Here is a 13615-nt window from a genome sequence, read left to right as displayed (position 1 = left end):
ATGGAGACAGCCAACATGCCTCACTACTGATGAATGGATTAAGAAAATGTGGTATTTATACACAATGGAATTTTATTGAGCCACAGGAAGAATGAAATTTTGTCATTTGCAAGTAAGTGGATGGAACTGGAGAACATCGTCTTAAGCGAAGTTAGCCAGGCTCAGAAGCCCAAAGATCATATGTTCTCCCTCATATGCAGATTATAGAACTAAAACAAATGCAGCAATATTATTGGATATGGGTCATACACTAATGGCAGAATGTGTACAGGAGAAATAGGGAAGGGATTGGAAACCTAAAACTTCTATGTGGTTGATATGCACACTGTAGGCCAGCAAATATAGTAATCTTAAACTGGCAGAGGCTACTATGGGAAGATGACCAGAAAGTAGTGAAGAGCTCTGGTAGAGAAGAACAAATGTGGGTTATAACGCACATCTCCAATTAGCAAAAATGCTGTCTCTTTCTTATTACCTCTTATGTTTTCTCTTCAACAAAATTGGAGAATAAGAGGACAGAACAGGCTCTGCCTGGAAGCAAGGAGTTTGGGAGGTAGGAGGGTAGGAGTAGAAAGTCAGTCAATCTAAGCTCGGTTTCAAATACTGGGAATGAAATTTTCAAAGCTTAATAGTTCAAGTATATGTAATTTTGACTGAATTTCCATAAACTAAATTTGACTCATGATAACTGGCTAACCGATTAAAACATTACTTACCATGAAAATTTAAAGAAAACTTTTAGCCAAAGTAAAAGTAGCTTTGCCTTATAGACTGTCCCCAATTTACACTGGTTCGACTTATGCCTTTTTAATCTTTTGATGGTACATAAACAATATACATTCAGTAGAAAATGAATTGAATTTTGATAATTTTCACTTCCACTGTGGTCCTATATTCTCTTGATGCTGGACACAGCTGAGCATCAGCTGCCAGTCAGCCATTCGATCACAATGTTACTAACTCACTCTACAGTATACAGCATTCACTGTGTTATTAGGCTATGATGTTCAATAGGGTAGGTGTATTAAAAATATTTTTGGTTTACAGTATTTTCAACTTATAATGGATTTACTATTACCCCATCATAAATTGAGAAGCATCTATAAAGTGTTTTCAAGATGGAGATGAGCAAAATCTTAAATTGGATTTGTTGGTAATATGTCCTTAGTAAATATCAAAGGGAAGGTATATAATTCTGGATTTATGAAAACTTTTTGCAGTAATAATAACATAATGAAGACTGCAAACAAATCTCCAGCTATTCATTTCTAAGTGGAAATTTTATTTTCTATTGTTTGCTAGTTGGGCTACTAGGGTTAGCTGGGGTGTGTACTGATTTGTCCTCTTTTAATATTTAATCTATAACTGTTTCTTTAGTTGTAGGAAGGTAATCAAACCAGAAACCAGTTAGCTTTCCTCTGAATTGTTGCTTAAATTATTATTTTTATTTGTCACTTGCTCATATCCCCCAAACAATCTTGGTATAATGAAAGATATCATGAGCTTTGGGATCAAATGTGTTGATAACATATGATAAAGCCATTTATGTCTTTGAATTTATTTTTTATTCTATGATGATGTAATAATTCCTCTCAAAGAGATTTTTGCAATGGCTAGTGATTTCTTTCAGCTAAGTATTTCCAATACTAGTTCTTATATTTTCTCTAAGTATTGCTCCTTCATATCATGCTTGTTCCCTCATTTCCTATGAGAAGAAAAGTGAGACAAGTTTTTCTTCATTGTCATATTAAAGTATGCTTCATTTTTTATTTCTTTCTAAAATAGTTTCTTATGAGGCATTCTAACAATCTGCCTCAGAATGACTTTGGAATGCTGGAGTAAAACATCAGTTCTTGGGCTCCACTCTAGATCTTCTGAGTCAGATGTTCAGGACAGAAGAGGCTGCAGATATGCCTTATCAATCTTGCTCTAAGAGATTCATTGTGTACTACATGTGCAGACCACTGCTCTAAAACATTATAAACCATTATGGTTACACAATAGTTTTAAGTTTACACAAGAGTGTTATAGCACTTCCTCTCCAAGAAAGTCTTTATCATAGCAGGCACCCTATCTTTTAAATTAGACCAAAGAAAGGCTCAAAGTAACAAATGGAATTAATTTCCATTGGCAACTTAGGCTGGACAGTGTTACATAGGAGTATGTTATCTATGAAAGTACAGCTGGAACCAAGAGTAGATTCTGATTTTTTTTGATGTATAGTTTCATTTATTGTATTACTTGTCACTGAATGTTAAGAAATATCTTGATTTTTCAGCTTCCCTTTTAAATTCTAACTTTCAGAGAAAAAACATTTTATATGGTAGAAAATAATAAAGGAAGAAAATCTGTAGTTAAGAGGAGATTTTTACTGTTTTTGAAAAGATGAACATTTACAGTGACAAGACAGTATAATGAAATGGATATATATTTGCTTGAATTTATAAAGGTTCTGCATAAATATTTTTCATTATGCTTGTGTAAATAAGAAGTAAAACTACTCTATATAGCAACTTTATTATAGCATATAGTTGAGTAAAAGTGACTCCTTATAAACTACAAATTCAATTAGGTGGATAAACACACATGCACACACACACACACACAAACATACACACACATTATATCTAGTCCCAGATCTTGAATGGGTCTTCAGTTACATAATTATTTGCTTTAGGAAGAGTGGGGAATTTTGAATGAGTGAGTGAAAAACATTTTGCAAAGCAATATTTTAAAATCATTTTTGTTTCAGTTCAATTCTCTGAGGCTGACTGGAAGAAATGCTATTACCTTTAATTTTCAAGTTTTCCATTTTCAGGAAATGTAGGTCAATTTTTATTTTTATTTTCAGAATCAGATAGCAACACAGTTCTTAGGAAAAGGATAATTAATTTTTTTCAGCTTCCAATAGAATTTTAGCAAATAACAATTATCAAATTAAATAGATCATTCCTGAATTAAAGATGAAAGTAAGAAGCAGCTGTCAAAGGAATGCTTGTACACTTATTATTCTGGTGCTGTGTGTACCAAAATCCACTGGCAATTATTACAGATGTGCTTTATGTGTATCTGTTAGCCTCAAGAGCCTATACCTACATTATTCTAAAATTGGACAGGCAACTGCTGCCTTCCTTTTACTCTATATTCCTCTTTATTCTTGGATGATTTTGCTTCATAAGTAATTTCTCTGGTGAAATAAAATACGGAATATTTTAGCTGAAATGTTTTCATGCTTCTGTTCTGATATAATTATACTGTTTCAAGCCCAAATTAAAAGACTGTATTCTCTATCTTGAAATCTAAAATGAAAACACCCATGATCTTAAGATTAATTCAAGTATTTTACATTGTTTTGGTTATTTCCTCTACTCAATGAAAAACATATAGAGAATATTTTGTTTAATAATTCCTTTGACTTTTAAATAGCATTCAAGGCTTATTTATATTTGTTATTTTCAAAGAAATAGACTATTATGTAAATAATCCTTAAAGCATTTAAAAGATAAATACATAGCCACATATATTCACATAGTCAATGGATAAATTTTTCAAAATAGTTGTTTAAGAAAAAGAAAATCTCATATGGTAAATAAATTTCAAAAAATATTTCAATGACTCTCCTATCCATAGTCAATGGTCTTTTCTTGATGCTGTCACATTATTTTTAGTACCAGTTACTATTACTACTGATCACTATAATTATAGGTGCTATTAATTAACATAATGTCATTATGTATCAAGTGTTGCACTAAGTTGGGGCTGTACACATATTAAAACATGAATAATAATTTAGGAATTATTACAATCCTCCACTTGAAAAATGAGTAACCCAGAGCAAAGATTACTGAACTACCTTGCCCAAGTTATACAAGGAGAAATGGACAAAGGCACTCTGCTTGAGAGATCACTTCTATCTCCTTTATTTCTCTCCTACTCTGTTCCTCTATTCTTCTGTTTTTAGCTTTACTGACTGACTGTTCCTTCTATCACAGAAGTTGTTCATTGACATGGTTTCAAATACCTCACTCAAAGCTGTAACTACAAATGCACAGCTTTAGTTCTGTACATCAAGGTGTGACTTTCATATGTTTAAAACTGTCTGTTTGACTCCAGCAGTAATTCTCAACACAAAAACATTCTCACTCACTCATGCAGATTTTAATTGCCTTATGTATGTAATTCTAATTATTTTGAGACTTTAAGTAGATATATAAGCACACCTATTTACATAAATCTTATCATATTAGGCTTTCTAGTTACCTAGGTTCTGAAAACTCTAATACACCACTTCCTCAATTGTTCCAGTCTCTCAAAACACTCCCTAAAATAATAAGTTTTCCTCTTTTTTCCCTCCAGCTGATTAATGTTGCTAATTTCTCATAAACATAGACTATATTATATAACTTTCAGGAAGGCTTTTTAACACGTTTATGCTGACTGTTTCACTCAATGTCTTATAATGAAAATGCACAATTCCAAGGGAATCAACAGTCAGCAACCTTCTTGTTTGTTCCCTCTGCCACCTTCTCAATTCCATCGGCCAAGTGGTAATCATCAAAAACACTGTGTAATACATCCCAGGGACTGAAAAAATCCTGGCTCTTCCTAATTGTGGAAAACCCTTTAACTCAAGTTAAAAAATTTCAAAGTAACTAGAAAATAATTGGAGAAAAAAAACAAAACAAAAATGAGAGCCCCAAACTTGAATAGTAATTAGGTTTAGAATCCTGAGCTATCCTCTATCACAGATCAGCTAGGCTCTCCCAGTGTACCAAGCACATATATTTCTCAATTCCTTGATAAAGACTTCTTTTAGAATCCTACCTACATTACCATTAAAATTTTCTATTTCTATCTTATAAAGAATACATTATTCTCATGGCTAAGTCTCTCTGGAGAAAAACCAGATGCCATTTTGTTCCTGCAAAAGATACAAAAATGTTTTTTCCCCTGTGATATCAGTAGTATGCTATAAGAAGTTCCAGATGTTTCAACCTCCAATCAACAGGCTTGTCTTTGTTATATAAATACATGAAACATCATAACATACATAACTAGGAAAATACCTTTGAAATTATGTTGTCCCATTACCACATTTTTACTGAAGGCAGTTGGTGTTGTTTCCAGATAATCTTATTCTTTTACCTACCTTCACCACCTAGCAATCCCCATTTTCTTTCGTGAGACCTAGTGGAAATTTTACATCTATGTCTTCACAGACCTTTCCCATAACACTAGTCCCATGCCCCTCTCAAGGGATCTACCCTCTCTGCTACACTTCTCTTTCATTATGGCACTGTGAGTAAGGTTCTTATACCTTCTCCAAGTTTTGATTTTATTGGGAGCAATAGTCCTTCCTTCACAGAGGTATTGTGAACATTTAAAGAGACAATTATTGTAAGGATGACTTATAATTTATGAGATCACTTGTCCTTCCTTTTCATTAATCATAGAGTGCCAAAGCGAATGTTGTTTTTTCTGTAGTTCAGCGACTGACACTGTGTCATGCACACCACTTACTTCCAATTACTCTGCACTGAATGAAGAACTTAGGGAACAAATATTCTAATGAGTGGTCCATGATGAAATATTTTCTCTGTGTGACCTTCAGAATAGGGAAAATGTCATCTAATAGTTCATGTATATACTTTTCTCTTCCTGAGACTGAAGTTTGAACTCAGGACTTTGTGCTTGCCAAGCAAGTGCTCTACCACTTGAAAACAATCTCCAGTCCATTTTGCTGTGGTTATTTTGGAAATGGGGGTCTCACGAACTATTTGTCCAAGCTGGCTTCAAACTTCCATCCTCCTGATCTCAGCATCCCAAGTAGTCAGATTACAGGCGTGAGCCACTAGCACCCAGCCCTTTGTTTTTTTTTTTAAAAGAAAATAAAGTGCCTCTCAGTACGTTGTGTTTCACCTTTAATTTGCATCCAACTTATTCCTTATGCAATAGTTTAACCTTAAAATTTTGTAGCTGTATCTGTATTGCATGTGTGGACAAATGCTCCAGAAGTAGTACTCCAAACAATTTTGCTTGGTAAACTTTTTTCATTTACCATGTCTGAAATCAATATTAGAAGAATTATTGACTTAAGGAACTATGGAAATTTACAAATAAAATTAATGTATAATTTGAAGAGAAGATCTTACTTTAATGATTACATCAACAAAAATATGTGTAAATATATTAACATAATTATCTATACTTTTGAAATATATATTTGTGACATTAAAAATAAATGTTCACAGTGGTAAACATCTTTTATGTGTTATTTCAAACAAAATGATGTCACAGTAATGCCACCTCCAGTAACAGTTACATCTGGGGAGACGTACAGATTCTATGAACACAGAAAACTAATCTTATTAATAAGAAATGTTAAAACCTCCCAAAATATGAAATGGGACAAACCTCACAAAACTTTTTATTTAGACATAGATATCTGCTGATTATAAACATCACTTGTAATAGGAGAGAAGTACCTTAAAATTACATAGGCATATCAAAATAAGAAACTACTCTTGGTTAATACTTTATATATAATATTTTCAGAAGTTCTATTTACCTCATAGAAGTTCACTTTATAGCAAAGACAAAAAATTCATTTACTCTCTACATAAGAATGAATATAAAATTTTAAAACAGTTGAAACCACCATAAGAAAGGGACTAAATGAGAAAGAAGAAAAATGGAGGAGATAAACCAAATCAGGCTATAATACACAGAATATATGTATATACACAGAAGTGCCACAAGGAAATGCCTTATGTAGCTATCTTAAACAAGCAAAAATGGCATTTTATTGTCTTCTTTTTTCTTATACAAAATCAGAGAACAGGAGGGCAGAACAGGTCCTGCCTAGGGGCAGGGTGTTTGTACCAGAGGGAGGGGCGAGGATGTGGGGAAATGGTGAAGAAGGGTGAATATGGTGCAAATACTGTATATACAAGTATGTAAATAGAAAAATTCTCTCTGTTGAAAGTATTCCAGGAGTGTGGGGAAGGGAGATGAAGGAGAATGTTGGAGGGGGTGAATTTAAGTATGATGTAAGAAGTTCTGTAAATGCTACAATGTATCCCTATTCAGCACAACAATAAAAAGCTCATTTAAAAAAATCTACAATTAAAAATGTGAACTAGCATGGTTCCCAAAGTATAGACATTCATAGAGTTTATGATTTGTCCAGTGTTTCATAAATACTACTCCCAGGTGCTTTTTAGGTGAAATGAGGGTACTTGGGTGATGGATCTCAATTGGGCTATTTAAAAATTTAGAGTATTTATAATTTCTCTCTTTTTCTCTTTCATAAACACACACACACACACACACACACACACACACACCTTCCTTAACTTATACAAATATTCACCATAATAGAACTGTCTACAGAGCAATAATTCTTAAATCTATTCAAAGTTGCTATTTTTCAGGAATAATGACAAATTTTCTTAAACTTTGTTAGCCTTTCCACCAATCATATTGTTCCAGTTCATTTAAAAATAATAAATTGTGTCCTTGGACACAGGTAGCAAAAGCACTGGAGATCCAACAGAATTTCTATGACAAGTTATTACTGACATTATATAACTTACAGGCTAAGATATGCATGAGCTTACTTTCAACAGATAAGAGACATCTCAATTTAATTCTAAAATATACTTACCTCTTCAAGTACAAAATAAATGCAATTTCTTTTATTCTTAAATTCAGTTCAAGATACTGGGGCATTCATAATGACAATCTCTCCCCCTTGTAACCCATCAGATAGGAAGAAGGTAGTTGAAATAAATGAATATTTCTGGAGTGTTTTGCATCAAAGATATATATATATATATATATATATATATATATATATATATATATATATCTTTACATTTTTACAATAATTTTATATCAAACTCAGAATACATGATCATAACTTGTAACATATATTAAATGGCATACTTCGCTTATTTATTTGAATGTGAGATTGAACATTCATTCTACATAATTGATAGATAAGAACTCAGAGATAGTTTTTCTTGCTTTTATTGCATCATAATTCTTCTGTAACTGACATATAGCTTCATGGGTAAAGAGGAGCTTCTTGAAGGAGAAACCGTGTAACTAAGAGCCAAGTTTCCCAGTATCAATTTATTATTGCTACATAACACATTTTGATCTGGAGATTATAGTCAGGAATATGCTGGGCAAAAATTCAGATCTGCCAGGGGTGATGTTTCTATTATTGTTTCTTCCATTAAAAGGTAATATTCAGCTGAATGCTGGTGGGCTCACACATGTAATCGTAGCTACTTGGGAAGCTGAGATTAGGAGGATCACAGTTCAAGGCCAGCCTGGATATGTACTTCATGAGAACTCATCTCCAAAATAAACAAGAACAAAATGAACTCGGTGTGGCTCAAGAGGTAAAGCACCTGCTTTGCAAACATGAAGTCCTAAATTCAAATCCCAGTCTCACCAAAAAATAGGTAATATTCAGCTTACTCTATTATGTAACCATGATAGATTTTATTTTACTTAGGAAAGGGATGGTATGAATTGCATGGGAAAAATTTCAAAAGTCAGTTTTTTCAGGTAAATTGTATCAGAATACAGGTAAAATATGATATTGCTGATGGATGTAAATGATGACACATCTGTTTTATTAAGTAAGTAAAAGAAAACAGCCTGAGCTGTTTACTGCAAACCCAGTTGCAAGCAGTCACCTGTCCCACCTTCACAGACAAGAAGCAATGGCAGGGAAATTTGCATTTCTCATGATTTTGAATTTGTCACAGAAAGTGGATGCTACTGTATAGAAACCTCTTAGAAAGTTAATAAAACGTGGGGAATGCTGTTTTTGTTTACCCTCTATCAGATCCCCTCAGGTTGAGAGATGTGATTTTCCAGAACAATAATGATGATGGCAGAAGTTATAGAGAGTTCTTTCAAGTCAGTGATTTTCTGCTACTATATTTCTCCTTTTGCTTAATTCATTAGTAGGAGGTCATGCTAGTTTGAGAGTCTTTGGTTATTGAAATGAACATTTCCTATTGTTACAATTTTTTCAGTAACAAGGACCTAGCTTTTGCTGCCTTCTTGATTCCAGATACTGCCCAAACTTCACTACAGATTTTTTTTTCTTGGTGGTTGTGGAGTTTGAACTGAGAACCTCCTTCTTGCAAGGCATATGCTCTACCATTTGAGCTACATCCACACCCAAAGACTCATTTTTAAATTTCTAAGATTGTTGACATCTATTGTATTAATTATTTATGCAATGTTGCTCTTTTCCTTTGACTGCTGAGTTCCCAATAATTTGTGCCTTAAATTAACCTATACTTCTATAAAGAGAAGAGCAGGACAACCAGCTACCACAGAGAGGTCTGCCAGGTCATTTACTTAAAAGAATCCTATGAATGCCCACTACTGAATCTATGTAATTTGGTGTCCATCTGAAATAAGAATTGCAAGTCACACCAAGACTACAAAAAGGTAAAAGACAGTACATTTTAAATCCCAAATAGATTTATTGATTTTCCTACTGGAGCCTGCTTTACAACTCCATCTTGTCCATGCAGCTATGAACGGTCCCGGAATACAATCAAGTGTATTCCAGGACTAGAAGGTCAGACTTGCTGTCTCTTTTTCTATCACTCCCCACATCAAAATAATTATTAAGTCATTTAGTGTCTGTCTCCAATATAGATTGCAAATCCATCTCAGGGATTTCCTTCTGAATCAGGACAGTATATCTGTCTTGGAAATTTGAAATTCCCATCTCCCAAAGATCTTTCCACTTGTAGTTTTACTTCCCACTAATTCATTCTCCATAGAACACATCTTAAAACGTAAGTAAGATAACATTGTTACACATTTTTGCTTAAAAGCACCCAGTGGCTTCCTATGGCATTTACAAAAAAATCTACCCCCTACCTTTCTGAATTTCTTGGCTGGTCTTATAAAAAAGGCAGATTAACAAGAGAATATCATATGAATTTATATGTTGTACATTTTACACAAAATATGAGCAGGTTTCTTAAGAAAAGAAGACCTAGTGTCTGTGTGTGATTTTATATAACTGTAATCCTAGCTACTCTGGAAGTGGAGCTGGAGAGAGGGAGTTCATGACCAGCCCAGGTAAAAAGTTAGCAAGATGCTGTCTCAAAATATAAACAAAAGTACTGGGGTGTACCTCAAGTGGTAGAGTATTTACCTAGCATGAGCAAGGACTTGGGTTAAATCTGCAGTACCACAAACACAACAACAATAATAATAGTAATTAAGATTATTACTACTATTATGTAATAGTTTAATTTAATATGTGCTATTAAATAGGAACAGACTCTGAATATTTTTGTCTTCAATGATTATGTTGTCAGATGCAAATTTCATTTTTGGTTACATTATCTTCCTGATTGGATTTTTCCTTTTTGTTTATTTGTTTTTTAAGTGGTACTTATATTTTCAGAGTAAAACTTTCCTGTATAACTCAGGTTTTTTTTCTATCTTAGTATCAGATTATGCATATTAGCCATCCAATGTGTTAAATTCATCAGTCTCCACTATTTTGTTTTATGGAGGATGTTTTCTATATGACTCAAAATTGATTTCTTCCAATGTTCCGTAACTCTTGTGAAAATGAACTAAAGTATATTTAACTGCTATCAGTTACCTAGAGATGTGGTCTGCCTCTTAGCTGCACTTTTCTCTTTAGCTATCACTTTCCTTCAAGGGACATGTGAAATAAATCCTGAAATGCTTATTTTTTGTAACCTATGCTGCACTTCACAGATAAACTCATTATTTAGCTGTTCAGAATGGTTAGTTGAGGATCAGATCCATTAATGCTACTTAAAGTCTTAGAGGCAATCTGCAAGACAGCTTTCTGTGTTTCACCTTTGTTCTCTTTGCTTTCATTATGCTACAGAGACTGGCAATTTAGTAAAAGTGACAACCGCCAAATTGACTTTTAATTAGTACATTCTATATTTCATCATCTTTGGCTGCCCAAAATAGCATGAAACTCTGAAAAAAAAGACAAAACTCTAATATAAATGCTCGTCTTCAAATATATCTATGGAATTAAATGAAATACATATTCCTTAATCTCAAGAATTTTAATCTATAAACCCCTAAACATCCTTTTCAGATATTTTGCTACTACAAAGATTAAAATAAAATTATTAAAAATAATACATTATCCTGTTTTCTGTTGCACTTCCATTATTTTGAGTTACAAATTATGAATTATGCAATCATGACAGGGCTTAGCGTTTAAGGACACAGAGATGGAAAAGAAGCATTCTAAATGTGTTATGTGCATATGAAACAATTGCACTTGCTGTCTACAAATAATCATATAACCACATTATTTTTCACTACATCTCTAAAAATTTTAATTATTATGGATAAAATGAATGTATTTTAATCAAGATTATTACTTCAAGAAGAAAAGCACATAAAATTGAAAACCATGCATATTAGGTCAATATGATCTTATGACAAACATGTACATAATAAAGCCATAACTTTAATAAAGATATTATATTAATTTTTATACCATTATTTCCTTTGGTCTTCTATTCTAGTTTCCATAAAAAACTAAGTATATATACAGAGTAATTGCTGTATGTACATTAATGTTTTAATTATAAAATTATATTACATTGTATTATATTATAAAATTAATGTGAAACATAAACATGAAGAAATTTATATTTCACATAGCTGTTAAGCATTTTGTGCTGTTTGTTAACAATACACATTTATGCATTATCCTCTGAAAGTTTTACACACTACAATTATTTTGTGGGCATAATTTTGAAATAAAAATTAGTTGCTTTGGGCTGGTGAGATGGCTCAAATGGTAGAGCATCTGCTTAACAAGTACGAGGCCCTGAATTCAGCCCTCAGCACCACCACCAACAACAAAAATTCAGCACTTGAAACAAAATTTTTTGACTTTAATGCTAAATGAATTATGATAATTAATTTCCATCATACATTATTAAGTATATAAAAAATTTCACAAAAATATTCTATAGGATCATCAAAAAATCCTCCTATTTACCTAATCTTTAGGAACATATATAAAATTGTTGTTTAAGTGTATTTAGTGCTTTTAAAATATAATATTTAATAAATTGCATAAATATATACCAGTCATGATATATTCAGCCTAAATGATTATCTACAGAATATTATTGTATGCACTTCATTAAAGTTTTATTTGTGTGTGTGTGTGTGTGTGTGTGTGTGTGTGTGTATTTCCTATAATACAATACAAAGACAGGATCTAGTAGAAAAAGGCAAAACAGATCTGACTCTTGTACAGTTAAAAAAAGGATATGCAAATGCTAAAAAGGCATGAAAACAGTTGTTTCAGTTTGTCTTCAAGGTTTTTAAATTAAAATAATTCTATGCATCTATAAAATGTCTAAAATTACAAGAGTGAGATATTCCAAATATCAGTGACATTGTTGACCACCTGAACTCCCATCTTATTCTTAAAGCCAGAGAGCCAGTTTGGTTAAGTGTCAAAATCTACTAACGCAGAACATATCAACAGCTTATAGATTCAACAAAATACATACTTATATTCCTAAATGACATGTTCTTGGTATCCATTCTATTCATAAAACCCAAAGTCTGCAACCTACTCAAATGCCTATCATTAATTGAAAAGACCAATTATTTGGTGTATCTATAGAGTTGAGTGTTACACAGCAGTGAAAATTAGTAATTTATCATTGCACACAACAATCTTATAAACATAATGTTGAGCAAAAGAGAGCAGAACCTACTGTATGACATCATTCTCAGAATGTAAACGAGAAGGGAAATTATGCTTCTACAAGTCAAGATATTGCTTATGCACTGTAGGAATAGTGACCAGTAAGGCACATGACAATGATATCAAGATGTGCTAATGTTCTACTTTATCTTTTTAATTTCTGTGAGTTCTGGTTATGAACATATTCATTTGTGGCCATACATTGAGACTATCCACTTAAGATAGTAGTTTTCTATATGTATATTATATTTATATAAGCAAATTTAAAGCACTAGAGTTTACAATATTATTAAATGTTAAAAATTGAAATAATTTGTGAAAGTTCATTTACATATATTTGTGAAATGTAATTTACAACTTAAAAATGTACTACTTGGGGATAAAATTATTACTCCGTGCACATCCAAATAATTCACAAAAATTTCTACCATTATAAGCAAAAAAAAAAAGTCTTGGTAGGGCTAAGGAACATCCTCTTCCTCCATCCAATACTCATTTTTAATAATCCTATGTGACCATTTCTACAAATCATAGAAAGTACACATTTGAATTCTTCATGTTGGTGCCATTTAAAATCATTTAAAAATACCTTTGAAATACATTGCAATACTGCAACATGCACAAATAAATAGCTTCAGTCAATTGCCTCTGTGATCAATGGTCTAATTTTTCCCCAAATACAAAATGTCTGATATAATGTTCATACTACTGGGATTTTATATATTGATTATAAACTAAACCTTTACTATGTTTACTCTTTTAAAAAAGATAAGTTCTGAAAGTTTTCTTCCTTAAAATTAGCTTTATCACTGTTGTTGCACAAACATGTTTATG

Source organism: Castor canadensis, chromosome 13 (assembly GCF_047511655.1).
Source record: "Castor canadensis chromosome 13, mCasCan1.hap1v2, whole genome shotgun sequence".
In the NCBI taxonomy this organism is placed as follows: domain Eukaryota; kingdom Metazoa; phylum Chordata; class Mammalia; order Rodentia; family Castoridae; genus Castor; species Castor canadensis.
Note: the sequence above shows the minus strand (reverse complement) of the source record.